We start from the raw sequence: 7,141 nt of genomic DNA, 5'->3' as shown, positions 1-7,141 counted from the left end.
GCATGCACGTGGTGCCGCGCAACTAACAGTCAGTCAGAGCAGGGTGTGGCTTTTATTGGGTGGAGTAGCGCGGTCTGCACAGAGAGATTCTCGCGCCTTTTTTTAGACAAGTGCGATTGGCTCATTTGCCTGCCTGATCCATTTGCTGCTGCGCAGCAGAGTCTGCAGGCCCCACACAGAGTCAGCCGAAGCTGATTGAAATTTTGATTTACAGTTAGCACAGGCCAGGAAGGATAGAGGCAGGGGTACTCAGCAATATGGGGAGCTGAGGGTGAGGTTCTCGTAGGCAGTGAGGGCTATAGGAGAACTATTACAAATGGAGAAACACGGGGTCAGGGGAAGAGGTCACAAATAATGAAGCCGTCGCTCCACATTAACAAAGCATTAAGACGGTCTGGCTGCCAGAGGTTGCGCTCACACCGCAAATCAGAAGGGGAATGACGTATTTAGTGCTTGCTCCAAACATGCAATAAATCGGCACACTGAGGAGATGAGTGGGGTTAGAAGGGAATTGTACTTACAGTCAGCAGTGAAAGCTCGCTAATTAGTTAAGCCTCCAAGTAGAATCCTGCGATCCCAGCTCACCCCGTGTCTAATGACTTCTGCCTCCTGCTGCTGACTTGAATACCTCTGCCCTGAAACCTGCTGGCTGCTGTGGATGGTTGTCGCTAGGTCAGGTGAGGCGAGGAGACATGGGCACCACCAGGAGAGCAAAGAACTCCAACGCACGCATGCACGTGGTGCCACGCAACTAACAGTCAGTCAGAGCAGGGTGTGGCTTTTATTGGGTGGTGTAGCGCGGTCTGCACAGAGAGACTCTCGCGCCTTTTTTTAGACAAGTGCGATTGGCTCATTTGCCTGCCTGTTCCATTTGCTGCTACGCAGCAGAGTCTGCAGGCCCCACACAGAGAGTCAACCGAAGCTGATTGAAATTTTGATTTACAGTTAGCACAGGCCATGAAGGATACCTGTGGGCGTGTTTGAGCTGAGGACTTGTTGGTCCTGGGCTCTTCTGCCTTGTCTGCCATAGTGCTCCTTCTCCCTTGTATACAGAAGGGGTATGGAGAAGTCCCTTATATAAACCCAAAAAAATTCCCTCTTTTTTTCGTTTTTTTTTTTTTATATATTTTTTTATTTATTTTTAATTTTTATAGGAAGAGGCAGGGGTACTCAGCAATATGGGGAGCTGAGGGTGAGGTTCTCGTAGGCAGTGAGGGCCTAGGAGAACTATTACAGAATGGGGTTAAGTGAACAGGTGGTACTCAGCTGGTTCGTGCCCTTGATAGTTTAATCCCCCTGTGAAGAACAACAAATAAATATATATATATGCACGAGTCAAATATATATGTATCCGTGTGAAAATATATACGCTGCTGCAGACCTCCGGAGAGCAGGAAGACAGAGCAGAGGTAGTGGAGCATGAGATGCGGCGGACTGGTCGCCCGCGAACATCGACTGTTCGCGTCTGCTGCATGTTCGCGAACGTCGCGCGACGTCACAGCTTCCTGTCTCACAGCTTCCTGTCAGATTACCCAAAATCATCTTAAATTCTACTTGATTTTCTAAAGGTACATAAGTACTTTATTGATTTGTTCAGATTTTTCAAAGAATCATAAGTAACATTTACTTAACTGTTGAATGTTTAATGTTTGCAAGTTCAAATTAAGTAAATATATAGATTTTACTTAATACTCTAAAGTTTTCACTTTAACAAAATTATTATTTGTAAAAAATATAGTTTTTTTCTGTTTCATTTACATAGCCTTAGAATCATTTTTTACAGTGTACATTCACATTTTTCATCTAGAGGGATAGTTCTTTTATACACTCATCATAATATCTACACAATACATATCTTTTAGCGTATATATTTTCTAGATATCTCCTTAAATCATTTCATATCTCCTTATTTTTAGTTTTCCTTATTTAATTCCATTATGTACATCCATCTCTATACCTCTACTTGTCCAGATAATACTTTATCTCCCAATCTTTATTCAGACCTATCGGTCTCTCCGTTTCTAGGGTGAACATCCACCACACCTCTCTTTTATTTATCAGTTTCTCCATATCTCCTTTCCTTTTTCCTAGGCTGACTTGTTCTATAACGCTGTATCCAAAGGATGTGAGGATCTCCAAAAATAAAGAGACAAATGTAAAAAGTAGGAAAATTTATTAGGACATGAAGACCTAACACGTTTCGTGCCTATAGGGGCACTTACTCATAGGCAAAGTGGCACACCCCTGTACACCTGTTATATAGGGGCTGTAACCTAACCAATCACAAGATTACAAACACATGTTACCACTCCACACAATAAGTGAAGTTCCACCTAGTGGTGAAAGCATAAAATGTTACATACATATCCTAAATAACAAAAGATACACCTCAAAGATTAAACAAAAATAAACAAATGAAAAAAGAAAAATTATACAGTATATAAAAATGAAGCGATGAACAAATAGTTGAAAAGATAATAAAGTAATTACAAATGAAATTATCTATAAAGAAAGAAAAAATAAGACAAAATACTAAAGCAGAAAGTTAAAATTTACAATACATAATATGATAAGGTTTCCCCAGTATATATTTAATTTTATACCTTTTGTATATACATGTATAGTATATTGTGTGTATTTGATGCATATATAGCATACCGGTTGGCCTACAATAAAGGACAGACCTCTATTCAAAGAGAAATTGAAATATATATAATTAAGTCGCTATTTAGACCAAGAGGTTTTCTTCTCCCCAAGAAAAATATCCATTTTGTTTCCAACCGGAGTAGTTTTGGCAGGACATCTCTCCCTCGTTTTCCCCTTACCATTCTATCAATACCCAAAACAGACAATTTAGTAATGTCTCCCCCATTACGCTCCTGAAAATGCTTTGCTACTTGGGAATCCCTATGTCCCTTCCTTATATCCAAAATGTGCTCTCGAATACGATTTTTTAAAGGGCGAGAAGTTTGACCTACATATTGGATATTATATATTTTGCATTCTAAAAGATAGATAACGAATGAAGTGTTACAGTTAATATGCCATCTGATGGTGTATTGACGTCCCGTTACACTAGACCTAAAGAATTTTGTCTTGGTGACCTGCGCACAGGTTAAACATCTAGACGCACCACATTTGTACATGCCCTTGGTGTTTAACCAGCTCGTATTGGTAGTGGGTGCTTGAACCAAGCTGGGGGCAAGTGTATTTCCTATTGTACGATTGCGACGAGTGACTATTTTGTACCCTAAGTCAAGTACTTGATCCAAGGCTGGGTCTGTTCTTAAAATGCTTAAATTTCTTTCAAATAATCTCTTTATATGATTATACTGCGAACTAAATTCTGTGATGAAGTGAACAGGATTATTTATTTGTTCTGACTGTGTGGTGATGTTAACCGGTGTATTGTTATCTGTTGTTAGACACGGGCTCTCTCGTCGTTCATTAGGATGGTAATTAAGAGCTTTATTAAAGGCTTGATTTAAATGTTTTTCTGGATAACCCCTGGCTCGGAATCTTTGTCGTAGTGCTTCTGACTGAGATACGAATTCTTGTACGTTTGTACACAGTCTTCGTAATCTCATGAATTGCCCAATTGGTACTGCCTTAATAAAATGTTTGGGGTGGCAAGAGGAAGGTTGTAGCAAAGAGTTTCCGGAGTTTGGTTTTCTATATATAGTGGACAAAATTCGGCCACTATCTTGATAGAGAGTTAGATCAAGAAAATTAATAGAATCTCTACTTACAAAATGTGTAAATTTAAGGCCTATTTGATTCGAATTAGCGTATTTCACAAATTTAGAAAAATGCGCCTGTGTGCCCCGCCAGATCACAATCAGGTCGTCGATATACCGACCGAAGAATACAATGTATTTGCTAAAAGGATTGTCCATGTTGTAGACAAACTCTTCTTCCCACCAACCCATCGTGAGATTAGCATATGAGGGGGCAAATTTTGCCCCCATCGCTGTGCCACGTTGTTGTAGGTAAAAAATTTTATTGTACAGAAAGTAATTGTGGGTTAGTAGGTTAGTGACTTGTTCTATACCCTGAAATGATATATATTTCACATTACCATTATGTACATTTATTAAACGGTCTGCTATTGCTGATGAAATATCTTTCCTTCCTACACACGCCAGGTGTTCTAGAATCCTATCTTTCATTCTACGCATCGTTCTCCCCACATATTGACATCCACATTTGCAGGTAGCTAAATAGATTACATTGTTAGTTTGACAGTTTACGTAGGATCTACATTCATATTCTTTGCCTGTTGCTGTACTTTTGAATTTTTTTGAGACATTAATGTAGTCACAGGCTTTGCATACCCGTGCTCCACATTTATACGTACCATATTGCTTAAGCCAACCAGACGTATTCTGTTGTTTTTTATCTGGAAGCATACTTGGAGATATGTATCCTGCTATTGATCGATTTTTCCTATATGTAAACTGAGGTTTCCCTATTTGTATTAAAGGGTCCGATCTTATCAAATCCCAATGTTTCATAATTATTTTCTTAATGTCCCTTGCTTCACAACTATAATCTGTCACAAAGTAGACATTATTGTTTTTTTCATCATTTTTCTTTTGCCCTTTACGCTTTTTATTTTCTGTTACCTGTCTCAAAAGTTCCCCTCGATCTCTTCCGCAAGTGGATTCATAGGCCTTCTTCAATGTCTTAAAGCTATAGCCTCTCGCTGCTAGTCTATCCCATAACTCCATTGCCCCCTTCTGAAAGGCATCCCATGTGGAATAAATTCTCCTCAATCTAAGGAATTGTCCAATCGGGATACCCTCCAGAAGTGGCTCCGGATGGAAGCTAGTTCTCATTAATAAAGAGTTTCTGCTTATAGATTTCCGATATACATCCGTCAAAATCTCACCATTATCTTGCATAAACAGTATGTCCAGAAATTCCACACTATCTTTACTGATCTTATATGTGAACTGTATACTATACTCATTAGTATTACAATATGTCACGAATTCTTTCACCTGATCTGTAGTACCTTCCATATTATTATCAGGTCGTTGATAAACCTGTAGTATTTAACCATACAACCTCTCAGTAGGGATGTAGCGAACGTCGGAAAAAAAGTTCGCGAACATATTCGCGAACTTGCGCAAAAACGCGAGCGGTTCGCGAACGGTTCGCGAACCCCATAGACTTCAATGGGAAGGCGAACTTTAACATCTAAAAAAAAAATTTCTGGCCAGAAAAATGATTTTAAAGTTGTTTAAAGGGTGCAACGACCTGGACAGTGGCATGCCAGAGGGGGATCAAGGGCAAAAATGTATCTGAAAAATCTGCCTGTGTGTGCTTGGAAGAGATAGTGTAGGGGGAGAGCTGTTAGTGATTTCAGGGACAGATGATAGTAAGTTTGCTGGCTAGTAATCTGCTTGATACTGCTCTGTATTGGAGGGACAGAAGTCTGCAGGGATTTGAGGGACATTTTAGCTTAGGTAGCTTTGCTGGCTAGTAATCTACTGTTCTCTTTAAACAACTGCCATACGTTGACCTTGTAGGCATTGTTTGCCCAGTTTTTTTGGACGCAGCCACTGAAGCACAGTTGCCAGAAAAAATATGCCATATAAATGCTGAAAATAGTCATTTTTCGCCATACGTTGACCTTGTAGACATTGTTTGCCCAGTTTTTTTGGTTGCAGCCACTGAAGCACAGTTGCCAGAAAAAATATGCCATATAAATGCTGAAAATAGTCATTTTTTGCCATACGTTGACCTTGTAGGCATTGTTTGCCCAGTTTTTTTGGTCGCAGCCACTGAAGCACAGTTGCCAGAAAAAATATGCCATATAAATGCTGAAAATAGTCATTTTTTGCCATATACGTTGAGTCAACGTATGGCAAAAAATGACTATTTTCAGCATTTATATGGCATATTTTTTCTGGCCTCTGTGCTTCAGTGGCTGCGGCCAAAAAAACTGGGCAAACAATGCCTACAAGGTCAACGTATACACTACTACAGCGGTGGATACGGATTACGTAAAATATATTATGGCTGCTTGAAAAAAGTCACTCCGGTGTTTTTTCTGGAGACGGTAATATTATGGATATTTAGACAGAATGTGAACAAGGTCACACAGCTAGATGGCGGGTTGAAGAAAACACTGTGCAAATAATGCCTACAAGGTCAACGTATACACTACTACAGCGGTGGATACGGATTACGTAAAATATATTATGGCTGCTTGAAAAAAGTCACTCCGGTGTTTTTTCTGGAGACGGTAATATTATGGATATTTAGACAGAATGTGAACAAGGTCACACAGCTAGATGGCGGGTTGAAGAAAACACTGTGCAAATAATGCCTACAGGGCAAATAATGCCTAAAAGGTCAACTTATACACTACTACAGCGGTAGTAAAATAAAAAAAAGTAAAATAAAAAAAAAATGAATATTAAAAAAAAAAAATTAAAGTTGGTGCTGCTGAACTACTAGGAGCAGCAGATTAGCACACCAGTCCCACTCCCCAACACTGCTAGACTAATAGCACTGGGCTCTTATAGTAGTAGTAGTAGTAGTAGTAGTAGTAGTAGTAAAACAACAAAAAAATAAATGAAAGCAGTCCTTACAAGGACTACTGTTATTGCAGCAGTCAGCAGATGAGATCAGAAGCAGGACAGCTGCCCACAGCAGCTACATACAGAGCACTGCAGTAGAAGGTAGATTACTAGCCAGCAAAGCTACCTAAGCTTAAATGTCCCTCAAACCCCTGCAGACTTCTGTCCCTCCAATAACAGAGCAGTATCAAAACGATTACTAGCCAGCAAACTTTCAACTGTCCCTGAAATCACTAACAGGCAGCAGCTCTCTCCCTACACTATCTCTTCAGCACACACAGGCAGAGTGAAAAAACGCTGCAGGGCTTCGGTTTTTATAGGGAAGGGGAGTGGTCCAGGGGAGAGCTTCCTGATTGGCTGCCATGTACCTGCTGGTCTGGGGTGAGAGGGCAAAAAAAAGCGCCAACAATGGCGAACCCAAAATGGCGAACGTCGCGCGACGTTCGCGAACTTCCGGCGAGCGCGAACACCCGATGTTCGCGCGAACAAGTTCGCGACATCTCTACCTCTCAGAGTCGATCCATCTCCAAAGATGTGGCACTTCTCCATCC

Source organism: Xenopus laevis, chromosome 9_10L, assembly GCF_017654675.1.
Source record: "Xenopus laevis strain J_2021 chromosome 9_10L, Xenopus_laevis_v10.1, whole genome shotgun sequence".
Taxonomy (NCBI): Eukaryota; Metazoa; Chordata; class Amphibia; order Anura; family Pipidae; genus Xenopus; species Xenopus laevis.
The sequence above is the reverse complement of the archived record's forward strand: the minus strand, read 5'-3'. Positions refer to the sequence as shown.